Consider the following 14,437-nt stretch of genomic DNA (forward strand, 5'->3'; position numbering starts at 1 on the left):
TTATATATTTTTAAAAACAATATTTAAATGCTATGTTAGCATATTGTTATACATTTTGCATGCATAAGAAAATTGGCTCAAGAATTGCATGACACCTAAAGTCTAGGCTATCTGATTTCTAGCCCCAGCCCTTTCTTTGCTCCCCATTGCCAGCAACAGCAGCAGGCACGGATGGATTTCCCTTGGAATTTCCTGGGTTTAGGAATATTGGCATAGGAAGGCCAGAGAAGTTTTCTGTGTGGGAATGAATGGATCTTGCTCTAGTACTGGACTAGCAGGTCTCAAGGAGGTAACAGAGGTCGCCAGTTCTTCCAGGCTATGATCAGACTCCAGGAGCCCAGGAAGGTGACGTTCAGGAAGCTCACCTTCACTGAGGAAGCTTCCCCAGTCTTTCCCAATAACTGGGTGAAAGGTAGTGGAATTGGTCTGGTGACTGAGGCCAGTGATCTTACCACTTTGTTGGGAGGGGCCATATGGCCACGGTGTGGACTTTGTTTGAGTTGAAAGGGCAGACACTGTAGGCTTCAGGGAACTAGACTAATACAGGATGGATTTTCTTCCTTTATTCCTTCTTGGTCGTGGAGAAGGCTACAGAGAATCTCTTTTCCATGATCTATGGCTGCCTGAGAAGAGCCTAAGGCAGTTTCTGGGCGTTCCACCTTCACGAGGGATGCCTATCATATTTCAGTGTCTTATGAAGAGGTGGGGATTTCCTATGACCAGGCCCACAGACTGTGTCACATCTGCATGGCATGAGCTGTTCTTTGTTATGTTTTCCTCCAAGTTAGAAAACAGACTTCTGAAAAGGTTTCTGGGAGTCTATGAACTGTCTACCTGATGGGAGAAGACGGGTGTCACCACTGAAAGATATGGTAGGCGATGGATTTCATTAGAAAAACACAGGCTGGCCTACTTTTTGAGATTATTCATACATTTACATCATAATGAGGTAATAACAGAAGGCAACCGTTCAAGGCAGAGGGAAATCTATAAATGTTGGAGCTGATCAGGTTTCATTGGTAGCCCTGCCAACTACTCCCAATTCCCATTTATTTTGGAGCAAATCCCCAACCTTATCTTTTCATCTGTGGCTACTACAGCATGTAGCCGGAGAAGGAGGTTTCTCAATAACCAACAGCCCGGCTGGACAGATGGCACAGTGGATAAAGCGCTCGCTGTGTAACATCAGAACCAGAGTCTGCACCCCAGAACCCACGTAAATGCTGGGTGGGCATGTGGGCCAGCTGTAAACCCCATGCTCAGAAGGCAGCAGCATAGATTTGTTGTATCTGTGAGGTCTGGGTTAGTAAGGCAGACAGTTGAGGAAGATTCCCTGCATCCAGCACAGGTCTCCACGCACATGTATAGGCACGCTCCACAAATTACCTACGTGCAATGAGTACCCCACACCTACACACGCAAAACAAGCAAACAAAACCCAACAAAACCACAACCGAAAATCTGAAAAAAGATTAGACATTGTAGATTATATATAGAGTTTGTTTGTTTGTTTGTTTCAAGATGGGCTTTCTCTGCGTAGTCCTGGCTGTCCTGGAACTCACTCTGTAGACCAGGCTGGCCTCAAACTCACAGATATCCACCTGCCTCTGTCTCTGGAGTGCTGGGATTAAAGGCGTGTGCCACCACTGCCTGGCTGCAGATAATATTTTCAATAGAGTTAAATCCAGATTTTTTTTAAAAAAATATTTATTTATTTTTTTAGGATGGTAATAATGCTGAGCAATAGAAGGCAGAATCCAGGAGATTTGAGCATCTCTAAGATACAGAGTTAGGCACTGGGGACCAGTATAAAATTTGAGGGTCACATTTTCTAAACTAGTCTACAGAGCTGTTGTCAGGGGCCAGAGTCACTAGCCACTCTGGCTATCAGGGAGAGGGAGAAATAGAAATGCCACTGCCTGCTCTAACATCTGGGCCTGATTAGGCTTCTTTGGAGATAAAGGAAGAGATTCTCATTACACGGGTCAACATGGATTGAGTCATAACTATAAACAGAATGTATCAAAGCACTTGGAGCATCATGACACTAGGCTGGAAGGCGGAGCCATACATAAAGCTACAGCTGCTCTTTTCCTGTCCCATGCTGACGGGACAGTAGTAGACATGACAACCAGCATCTTATCTCAGCAAGGCAGCAGGCTGGGCTGGTACCAGGTCTGTCTGGGCGTCCACACTGATGCTCTCACCTGAGACGGCAGGCTTAGGTCAGACCTCCCGAACGTAGTCCTACACCCACCAGAAAAAGCCACTTTCTCATCATTTACCTCTCTTGCATGTCTAAGTGTTCCACTGACACTTCTGAGGAATTCTCTTTGAAAAAGGTAGGTCGGGAGCATGTGTGGGATAGTGATGACAGGGAGTCAGAAGACATCCGTGTCCTTGACAGATCATCATTTTATGTTCATAATAACACAGCTTGAATGTATAAACTGGAGGGAAGCCAGCAGAGGCCGGTTTTATAGGGGAGGCAGCAATGGCACAGCAGTCCTCCCTTACCCAGGGGGGACATGTTTTGAAATGGCCAAAAGATGTTAGGAACTGCAGACAGCATTGAATTCTATATGTACTGTGTTCTCCCTATACCTACACACTTGTGATACCGCTTAATTCATGAATTAGTGACAATATAAACGGAAATAACTAATAAAAATAGACTATCAAAAGAGCAGCATCACTCTTATAGTTTGGGTCTGGTATTAAGTCAAAGAAGAGTCTTTTGTATGCTGATTACTCTACTAACATCACAATAGCTGCAAGGCTAGTTAAGTGACTAACAGGTAAGTAACGTATGTACCACCTGGGTACACTGGAAAAAGTGTCCGAGTGGGAAGAAGTGGACTAAATTCATCTTGTGGACTGTATGCAACTAAAAACTTACAGACTGTCTACTTCTGAAAATTTCCATTTAACATTTCAGATTGTAACTAAAACTTCAGAAAAGGAAGACTATCATATTGTATAGGAAAGTCACCATCTCCACTGGGAGAGCAGCGGGTGACTGGGCCAAAGTGCCAAAGAGGGAAAGAATATATGGGAGGGCCTTAGGAGTACAAGTTTTGCCTGAAGGGGCCCTGTTTATTTTTGTCTAATTAATGGAATTCTAGTATAGCAAAGAAACACAGATTGAAACAATAGCGAAGAATATAAATAAAGCTGAAGAATTTTTTCCCTTTTCTCTTAGGGGTTATTTCATTTGTGCTTGGACCATATAGTAAAATGTCCCTGAACTCAAAGGACATTTTATATGTCAGAGTCACTTGGTGCCAGGGGTCTGTGAAAACACACTTCTTAGCTCTAGTCAGACCTCTGTACATCTGGCAGCGTAGGGCCAAGCAGAAAGAGCATTACTGTGTTTCTCTCATGCAGAAGCCTCGTAAAAGGGCTGGGAGACAATGGTCAGCATATCACTACAAACCAGCATTATTGCAAAAACAATTCCCATCATTATGAACTGGTAACATTGTTTTTAGGAGGGGCGTTTTCAACATTTACTATAGATACATTTTCAAAATACCTACCTCACTTGGGTTTCCAATTGCAGGTATAATCTTTGTTTGCTTTTAATTTTCGATACAATCTATGTCTACCAAAGTTTCATAGATGATAATGTTTTGAAAATCCTCTTTAAAAGGGCGAATTTTAAAAATCCTCTTTAAAAGAACACAATGATGTTGATACATGGTTTGTACCACATGGGAGCAGATTTCAAGTAAGTTTTTAGGGTGTGTTTGCGAGCAGTGGAGTCATAGGGAGGAAAAATCTAGAAGTCTTGTAGCACACAAATGTGACTGGACCCTGGGGAATGTGTCTAAAATTGGGTTTTGGATGAGTTTGTTTTAAGGTTATGACTGGTGTAAATACTTTAAGGTGAAGGAATGAGCCTAGGAGAAAGTGGGTTCTTACACTCCATTCAAATCCTTCTGCTTTTGTTTTGCTAGGTATTTGGTGGGACAGGGAACCTTGTTATAATATTTTTCCATGTACGGCAAGAAAAGATTCTTTCTTGGTATAGTAAGGAATATATAGTATATACATATGCATATTATTTAATTATTTATATATGTATATTATTTATATGCATTTTACTTCGGCCAAATTAAAAAAGTGTTTTTAATTTATTTGAAAGACTAATATAATGCTCTGACCATTGTCACAGTTATCACACAGATGCCGCTGTTTAACCCTGAAGTGTATCAAGCTCGGAAGTACATTTTATTGGGAGCCTGTAACCAACTGGCTAATGCATGTCTACGCTGGCTCTCATTGGGGGAGCTCTTATAGAACTAGGGTAGACAGTCTGTTTTCAAGAAGACACTTCATATCAAGCCTGCCCGTCACCATGGCACCTGTGAAACCCCCTGCAATGTCAGCATCCGCATCAGTGTCTCTCCGGTGGGATGATCAGATGACCACGTCAGGAGTACGGGGTGCAGGGAAAGGATGGAAGTTCCCCGCAGACTGATCTCGGAATACTTGTATGCAATGGTACCACGGTAGAAGACTAGGAACATACATGGAGTGGTGGAAAGGGCCACACGGTAGAAATGGGGTGGCCCTGGCTCCTGCTCAAAACGGTCTTGATTTCAGCACCCGCAGGTGACCCTGCAGCTTTGGCAATCTACAGTGCACAGCCCAACTTGGTTTCAGGGTCAGTGAGCCAGCATTACAGAGCTGTCTTCAGGCCAACTGGATCTTAGTGTTGAAAAGACTTAGACAGCTTCCAGAGAGTAGGCGTCCAAGTTTAAAGGGAAAAGTATTCTAAATCGTACCCTAGTTTAAAGTCTTTTTCTCTTGCAGTTGTTAATTTTAGGCAACCCGAAATGATGTCACTGGCATAAGATGGAAAACATAATTTATAGAGAGCTTTCCTTGAGAAAGATCTTAGTGGCCTTCTTCCCAGGCACCTGTTTCAATGAATAGAAACATTCACATACGATTTTACACAGTAGGCCCATGTGACTTTTTTTCAATTTAAAAAATTATCTAAGATGTCCCCGAGACTATTCTACTCCACGAGCAGAGATAAATGACACCTTTTACAAATGCTGCAAAACATCCCATTATATTAACCTCATCCAATAGTAACAGATTTTAGGGTACCTTGTTTAAACATCATTTTTTTTCCGTTTAATTTCAGTCATTCTTTCCCTTCATATTTCTGAATTTGATTCCATGAGCTTTTTCTGCCTCAAACTTACATCAGGGCTCCTGTTGCTGTGTAGTATTTTTATAGTTCTTCTTTTGGGTTTAAACACACATCAGAAACTTGTGTAACTGAAACTTGTTTCAGTTACACAGTAAAGATGGCTAACCAGTTATCTCTTTCTCCACAGATCTGAAAATGCTTCCAGATCAATTTGGATTTCTTCCCAACTCTCCATTCTAATGGCTTCACCGTGCTATGCTCAGGCCCATGTTTCTATATCATTCTGACTTTGCCTGGGCATTTGATGCCATGTTCTTTTGAAGGAGACTTAGGGTCATTCATAATATCATTCCGAGAGCCAAGGTTCATTTTCAGCTGCACAGATTTCAGGAACTGTTTCGTACATTCAGCTCTCCTTCTGAAGAAGCTATGTCCACCATTTATTAAGCTTTTTTTCCTTCAGTAAGCATATTGTTTTACTTCAAGTCTTACTGGATTTGCTACTAGTCATTTTGTGGTTTTGGTTGCCTATCTGCACCTCTTTCTCCAATTTGTATTTTAACTCATTGTTGGTAAGAAAGCTGATTGATTTTTTTATACTTGGCAATTTGGAAATTTACTGAACTCTTTAATTGTCGTTTGGCTAGTTCACTTGAGTTCAAAGCACACTATAACAGGTCAGGTGTTGGTGGCAGTGGCACACGCCTTTAATCTCAGCACCCAGGAGGCAAAGGCAGGCATATTCCTGAGAGTGTGAGGCCAGCCTGGTCTACAGGGTGAGCTCCAGCCTGGATTACACATCCAGGACTACACAGAGAAACCTTGCGTAGAAAAACCAGAACCAACCAAACCAAACGAAACAGAACACCATGTAATAAAACTTATCCTCTATTCAACTTGTATGTTGAGAAAGTCTGACATCCCACGCATTACCCTTGACCAGGCTGCATTTACTTTTCATTATTGCCCTCGTCCTGTGGCATACTTTCTATTCCTGTGAACTCTGACACCTGGGTCCTTCAGGGTTGTTTGGGTGTTAGCTCATCACCCCGTAACCTCCACTGCCACCTCACAGGAATCACTTCTGTCATTTACAACAGCAGGGACTGGCTGGAGACCTTTCTGCTAAGGAAGACAAATATCACAATACTTAACTCAGGTGGAGTCTAAAAAGTGAATCAAACAACCTGAGAGAACAGTGGCGGCTACCAGAGCTTGGAGAGAACAGGGGAGAGGGAGGGCGAAGGTTGGTGATCCATCTGTATGAAGTTACAGATAGGGGCAAGAAGTTCTGGCGTCCTAATGTAATAGTAGAGTGACTGCAGATATAAATACACTTCATATTCAAATCTGAAAAATTCTAAATGTTTAAGGATACAGCTATGTATTTTTTTAAGGTTTCCTTACGTTATGTGTTTGAGTGTGTGCCTGCCAAGTATGTCCTGTGTACAGCATTAGCATAGTGCCCAAAGAGGCCAGAGGAGGGTGTCAGCATTACAGAGGGTTGTGAGCCACCGTGTGAGTGCTGGGGCTCAAACCCAGGTCCTCTGCAAAAGCAGCCAGCGTTCTTAACCACCGAGCTGTTTCTCCATTCCTAGATTCACTGTGTTCAACCTGATTGAAGTAGTATACAAAGTATATGTATATTGAAATATTACATGGTATCCTGCCGTAGATGTATGTTTTATGTATGCTAAAAATAAATTTGCTTTAAAAATTATATCGATTATTCCTGCCTTAATGTTCTTGAGGACAGGGCCTATGCCAAATACACCCCAACGTTTGTAACAAAGTATACTGTCTAACAATGTTGGTTACTGATGCAAAGGCAAGTGTTTTAAAGACCACAAGTAAAGTACAAACACCAGTAAAATTACCGAGTGGACAGCTGCTACTGCTTAGTATTTTCCTAGCTTCACTTCTTTTTTTTTTTCTCCCCTAGTTTTTCATCTTGGTTTGTATTCTTCAGACCCAATGAACGATTACCCACAGACCTTAAGTGCACCAGAGAAGCTTATAGCCCTGTTGATGATGAACTCGGTCCTCATCTGTGTTACAGGCTTAAGTGAAGTTACTCATTTAAGCATTTCCACCGTGACACCATGGCAACCCCGGTTCCTGGGAATGCAACTGAAAGCTGACATGAACCTCTAGTGTGTAAGGGGTAGTCTAGCTTTGTTACAGCGGTAGTCACCACCTTAAACAGGTGTGGTTGACTTAAGGAAAGAAATAGTAGAATTAATGAAGACACCAAATCATACAGGAAAGCCAAGAGCCCATTCGTATTTAAAAGGCTGTTTCCAGTTTGCTTCGGCTAATAGAATTCTCTACACAAAGGCACCAAAGAGTGCTGAGAAGTAGGGCAGCTTCTTCAAAGACCAGTACTCCTTAGGGCTCTAACAAACCAGGTCATTCCTCTATAAAGGAGAAAACTGAAGGCCAGAGGAGAATGGTTCTCCCAAAGTGTCAAAGCATTGGCTGCAGAGCCAAAGTCGGAAGCAAAGCAAAGCTCAAAGCAGGGAAGGGAATTCTGGCTAACAAGACGCCAGGTCCTCCTCTTCCCATTCTCCCTGTTCAGGACACCCCTAAATGCACTTCAAACATATGCATTCAAGGGGCCAGTAAGATGGTTCAGTGGGTAAAGGGGCTTACTCCCAAGCCTGTACGACCTGAGTTTAAATTCAGAGGACCTGTGTGATGGAATGAGGGAGCTGACTCCACAAGTTTTTTTTCTGACATATACAAGCATACACTAACACGCGTGCACACATACACATATAAAACATAAACAAAAATTTATAAAAATAAGATGCCCTTGAGCTTAAAAGGACCACACAGTTATTTTTCTGTTCATTTATTTCATGCGTGACTGTTTTGCCTGCAGGGATGTCTGTGCATCATACTGCCTGGTGCCTGCAGAGGTCAGAAGAAGGTGTCAAATTTCTTGGAACCGGAGTTACAGACAGCTGTGAGCCACTATTTGGGTGCTGGGAACTGAACCCAGGTCCTCTGCAAGAGCACCATGTGCTCTTAGTTGCGGAGCCACCTTATTTCTAATTATGTGTATACGTGTATCTGCGCACATCAGTGCAGGTGCCTACAGAAGACAGAGGGCTCGGATCTCTCTGCAACTGGAGTTACAGGTGGCCGTAAGCCTCCAGCCATAGGTGCTGAGAACTGAACTCAGGTCCTTTGGAAGGGCAGGATGTGTTCTTAACAGCTGAAGCATCTCTCTAGGTCATCTACCTACCTCATTCTTTGAAGCAGGGTCTCTCCCTGAGCCTGGAATCCACCACCAACTGGCTATATTGGCTGGTTCTGGAGATTCTGTCTCTACCTCCCCAACTCTGGGGTCAGAGGCGCACTCTAGGGCACTTGGTTTCTCATGTAAGTGCTGGTTATCTGAACTCAGGGTGTCTTAGGGTTTTCATTGCTGTGAAGAGATGCCATGAACATGGCCACTTTTATAAAGGAAAACATTTAATTAGGGCTGGCTTTACAGGGTGAGAGGTTTAGTCCAATTGACAGGGCTGGAAACATGATTCCATGCTGTCAGACATGGTGCTGAAGGAGAAGCCAAGAATTTCATGTCTTGATTGGCAGGCAGCAGAGAGAGAGAGAGTGACACTGGGCTTGGCTTGAGCATCTGAAACCTCAAAGTCCACCCCCAATGACACACTTCCTCCAACAAGGCCACACCTACTCCAACAAGGTCACATCTCCTAATAGTGGCACTCCCTAGGAGACTATGGGGGCCATTTTTATTCCAACCACCACACAGCTTCTCATGATTGTTCTGTACAAATGACTACGTCTCCCCATCCCCTTAAAATATTTTTAATGACAATGCTATATCAGCACTTATCCGTGTATATGAAAAGCCATGAAAATGATTTTAGGACAGAACAGCAGTCATAAAATTCTACTGTTTTCAGGAGGGCAATTAAGCAGTAATTCTAGGTGCAGAAATTATTGTGACTATTGCCCGAAGCAGTCTTGTTATTTTATAGTCACAGCTTGTATTTGATCAAAAAATGGTTTTATTTACAGAAAGATTTAAGGGTATTTAAACTATTCTTGTCCACTTTATTCCCCCAAATTGGCTTCAAACAACCCCGGGCTGTTTTCAAAACTTGAATTCTCTCTCAAAAGAAAAGGACTTGCCAACCCGGTGGCCATTCAATCAGGCTGGGAAAGTAACACTGCAAGAGAGATTTTCAAAAGATTTTGTGAAACTGCAGTATTCTTGGTCAAGATATCAAGTTCTGTTGGCACCTACTTTAAAACAGATAATATTCACATGCTCTTCAAACACATCAGTCCTCTAAAGAAACATTCTAAAGCTGGGTGCTGTGGTGCATGCCTATGATCCCTGCACTCTGGGAGGCTGAGGCAGGAGGATCTCTGTGAGTTCAAGGCCAGCCTGGTCTACAAAGTGAATACAGGACAACCAAGGCTACACAGAGAAACCCAGTCTCAAATAAAACAATAGTGCATATATCACAGTAGCCCATAAGACCATAAAGGTCTCATATAGCACTTGCATTCAAGCACAAGGACAGGAGTTCAGATCCTTAGAACCCAGGGAAGGGCTGAGAAAGTACAGTGGCCGGCCTGTCATTTCAGCCTCAGAGAGGAGAGACAGGACCCTCAGAGCAAGACTAGTAATGTTAGTAAGCCGTGGGTTAGAGAGAGATCCACCTGAGAAATTAGAAGGCAGAATCATTGAGGATGAGTCCAGACATCAGCCTTGGGCCTCAGCATGCATGAGGCACACATATGAACGTGAATCCTCACACGCATGTCCACACACCTGCAAACAGGCACACGCACACAACTCACATACACAGGAGAACGCGAAAAAAAATGTCATAAGGAATTCCTGCTGCAAACAGTCCCTGTGATATCACAGCCTTACAACATGGTGTCATGATACGGCATATGTTTATGGCGATGTTGGTGCAAAGAATCTAATGTACGGCCAACTGCATAAAGACACAATCCTATTATAAGGTACGTAGTGTTTGATGATGAAAACAAACTAATACTTACTGTTGTGCTTTTCATTCTCTCTAAATTTACTCTCTAGTTAAAAAAAAAAGAAGGATTAGTATCAGTGTGGCAGGCTACACCCTCTGTGTTTGACAAGTCCCTTGATTGCATCACTTTCTCTTGTGCTGAATTTAATCTCTTACTATCTCCCTCGCAGAGGCCCCGGAGGTCAACAGATTAGACCATTACAAGAAGAAACCCAAAGGCTTGGCTGGGCAGCAGTCTGGTGTAACTCTCTCACGTTTCCTCCAAGGTGGAGTGACCCGACAGTGCACGGCTTCAAATGTGTTCCCGATGCCGCACAGCACAGGACTGTATGTCCGTGTGAAATTCAACGCTCTAAGGAGAACAAAGCAAAACACGTGATTCTGGCCTTAAGTAACAATAGAATAAAAATCTTTGCTTTATTCTGTTGGAAGAAGTGTGGTATGCCGGAAGTTACACACAAAGACCAGAAAGGCACTGGAGCTCCTTCTGTTGGATTTAACACGTCCAGAAAACTCGGCATGTCAAAACCGAGGATTCACAGCGAGAAGGCTCAGTGCTGGGAGTCAGGGGGTGAGGATTAGGTGTCCTGGGTAAGAGCACAGGGCAACAGGTGTCATGAAAACCACTTGCTAATGTTGAAAGAAGCCGGGTGTCACGAACACAGCACATGTGAATTTCCGAGTAGAGAATGCAAAGCTGAAAGCTTTGGAAGACTCCTTGGGGTCTCAGGACAGATAGCTGTAGGCTACAGGAAGAATTGAAACCTCTGGCTTTCAGCAACTTCCTTACCATGTATTGTATCTCTCTCCTGCCCCCTCCTCATATGTCCCAGACCCTTAGCGATGACCAACCCAGATACAGTTTCTGAAGCGCTGAGAAACGCCAGGCCTGAGCCAAGTGCATTTAGGATCCCCACTTAAACTTCAAAGGAAGTGATACAACACAGGAAGCGAAGTTGAGACGCAGATGCTCAGCCCCATGCCAGGGCCTTTCTCTTGGAACTGGGCTTCTTAACATCTCCAGTCTATAGCCTCAACAATCTTCACAGGGACAAGCTGTGATAAAGACATACTTGCCCCCACGTGGGCTCGCAGACTACTGACACAGTGGAACGTAAGAGATGCCTTTTCCCTGGAATCCTCTGCTGCAGGAAGGTGTCCGAGTCCCAAGGCAGCCAGGAGGGGACCTTGTCTCTCATGAAGTTTATACTAGCAACTGAACTGGGGTTGTTGAATTTGATGCCTTAGAGATGAACACACACACACACATGGACAGGAGGATAATAGGATAATAGGTTCTTGTACTGAGTTGGAACTTTCAAAGTTCAAAATCAAACACTAGAGAAATCAGGTTACACTTTAGGACTGCCTTTCATCCTTTCTTGTTTCTAACTCAAGACCACTTCTTCGCTCTTTACTTTGACTGTCAAGTACACCCAGCGTGCCACACCCAAATATTACTAACGTAGGCAGCCCAGAGTAGAAAGCCCCATGTCATGCCTGATGATCTGAGTTTGATTCCCAGGACCCCGATGAAGTTAGACAGAGAAAAAACAATTCTGGAAAGTTTTCCTCCAGCCTCCATGCACGTGTCAAACACACACACACACACACACACACACACACACATACACACAGTCACATACAGGCACGCACGTGCACACACAAATGTGTGTACTTGCTGCTCCTCCGGAAGACCTGGGTTTAATTCCTGGCATGCATGTAATAGCTCAAGACCATCTGTAACTTCACTCCCAGGGAGTCTGATGTCCTCTTTTGGCCTCTGAAGGCACCAGGCATATACATGACATACGTAGATACAGGCATAAATAAATATATAAATAAAAATAAATCTTTAAAAAATTTCAAGTTTGAGTAAAAATGAGTAACTTGCAGTGAAAGTTGCCTAGAAAACTTTACTATGCCTTAAAACCTTTATTACATTTAAAATTTAATGTATGTGTTGTGTGTGTGCGTGTGAGACTCGTGTGTATGGAGGCCACCATAGCTGGAGTTTGGGCTGCCTGACGTAGGGTCTTAGGGGTCCTCTGGAAGAGCAGTAAGTGACCTTACCCACTGAGGCATCTCTCTAGCCCCAGGGTACAATGCATGCATACATCAGGTATGCAGTTCGGTGACAAGAGAGTCCACAGCCTCCATGTCTAGCACCATGACTGAATAAGCAGTAGCTATTGGGCAAGCAAACGTACCTAAAAATAACTGACAGAAAGTCTGATTCACACCATGAATATGTGGCGTTTCCCCTGACACAGTCAGGCTGAATGCCAGACGTAAGCTTGCCAGGTTTCTTAATTAGGGAGCCACGGGTCTCAGCCTCCCTGGCTCACCAGCAAGCCATTATTAAAAGTGAACATTTGTAAGTCACTGAGAAATTTAGTGAGGGGAAAAAGGTAACGAGTTTATAACCCTTACCCACCTAGGGTAAAGATACCCAAGAGAGGAGCATGTGGGTTGATATATGCCAGCAATTTACCGCAGCAATTGGTACAAACTAAACCTTCAACAGACGAGTAGTTATTACGACAGCAACAGCTAAATTCCATCAAGTGACCACATATCTACCAGGAAGGTGGATTGTGATAGCCAGGAACATTATAAGCGTAGAAAAATTTGAGTTAATTTCTAGAGATAAAAGAGAAAGAAGAGAGAAAAAAATACTATATAAAGAAGCAGAGGCGAGGAGAGGGAGTCAGATGGGGTAACTCAGCTCCCTATTCCTTCTTTGTATTCTCTCTTTCCTCTTTTTTTAGTTTACTAGAATATTTTCAAATTTTAATTTCTCTATTATTAGTTTTGGTGCTGGGCCTCAAATTGGCTATTTAAGCAGTCTTCTGCTGAGATAACATTACCCCTTTAATTAATTAATTGTCTTTAATTAATAGTTTAAAGGTATTTGTTCCTATTTTATGAGTATGAGTGTTTTGTTTGCATGTATGAAGTTGTGCCGTGCGTGTGTCAGGTGTCCTTGGAGGCCAGAAAAGGGCGTCAGACCTCCTGGGACTGGAGTTACGGTTGGAAGGTACCATGCGGGTGCTGGGAACTAAACCTGGGTTCTCTGCAAGCGCAGCCAGTGCTCTGAACCTCTGAGCCATCTCTCCAGCCCCCTTAATCAATATTTTAAAAGGACTAATTATAACTACATGTATTTGTGAGGCATATACATATATACAGACATACATACATATAAAACATGGAGTGAGAAAATCAAACTAATTAACATAGTCAGCACCTCACCCATCATTTTTTTGGGATGACACTTCGATATTTTCTTCTCTGAAATATACAGTTATTTGTTACTTTGGTGACATAAACGTGAGCTGTGTTGCTATGGTGGGTAGCAACGTATCTCACATTACTTTTGCCATCCATCTGAAGTGCTGTCCTCTTTCTTACAAACTACAATCATTTTGTGTGTGTATGTGTGTGTGTACCACATACATGTGTGGAGGTCACAGGACAACTTCTGGGAGTCAGTCATGTCTTTCGACTGTGTGGGACCCAGGGATCAAACTCAGATCGTCAGCTGCCCTTATGCTCTACCTTGTCAGCCCTGAAACTCTGTGGTCTGACCACTCCCCATTCCTTCCCACTCCATACTCTGGCTAACTATCATTCTACTTCTGTGATGTCATGCAGTATTTGTTGTTCTGAGCTTGGCTTATTTCACTAAGCGCAATGTCTTTTTCGTTTATTCACATGTTTATTGAAATCACACGATTTCCCTCCCCTTTGAAGCCAAACAGCATCACCATGCCATGTTTTCTGTTGTGCATGTGGACGACATTTTCTTTACCCCTTCATTCATTAATGGGTAAAGGCTAATTCTCCAGCTTCACTGCTGGGAATGGTTCTGAGATGAACATGGGGAGTGCTGCGTGTTACCCCTTTAGTGCAGGGCTGTTAGTATGACCGGCTCACAGTTAGTTCTACTTCTGGTGACTAATAGTAGGAAAGGAGGTTGAGATGGTCGATCAGTGTCCAGAAGTAGAAGGACCTTAGAACACCAGTAAGAAGGTCTGTGTTTTAGAGTAGGTCATGGAGAGCCACTCTGGTATATAAATTCTGGAGGACCAAGAATAAAGTTTACCCAGAGTTTACATCCAGAGAGAGAGGAGAGTGGCTTATCTCTGAGCTTCTGTTGTATCAGTCCTGTCTAGCTTCTCAGAGCAACAATGCTCTTATTTGTAAAATGCAGATACAACGATGCAGA

General features: G+C 43.2%; 1 protein-coding gene and 1 long non-coding RNA gene across 3 annotated transcripts in view; one reads left to right on the forward strand and one right to left on the reverse strand.

The window, feature by feature from the left end:
- Positions 1-14,437, reverse strand: part of Gramd2b (GRAM domain containing 2B) — an 87,456-nt gene that overhangs the window by 39,130 nt on the left and 33,889 nt on the right. The gene's annotated exons all lie outside the window — the stretch shown is intronic.
- LOC132652302 (uncharacterized) lies at positions 2,115-6,847 on the forward strand. Its single transcript, XR_009589794.1, has 3 exons — positions 2,115-2,342; positions 4,178-4,496; positions 5,355-6,847. It is a non-coding gene; the product is annotated as an uncharacterized LOC132652302 (long non-coding RNA).

Source organism: Meriones unguiculatus, chromosome 2 (assembly GCF_030254825.1).
Source record: "Meriones unguiculatus strain TT.TT164.6M chromosome 2, Bangor_MerUng_6.1, whole genome shotgun sequence".
NCBI classification, from domain to species: domain Eukaryota; kingdom Metazoa; phylum Chordata; class Mammalia; order Rodentia; family Muridae; genus Meriones; species Meriones unguiculatus.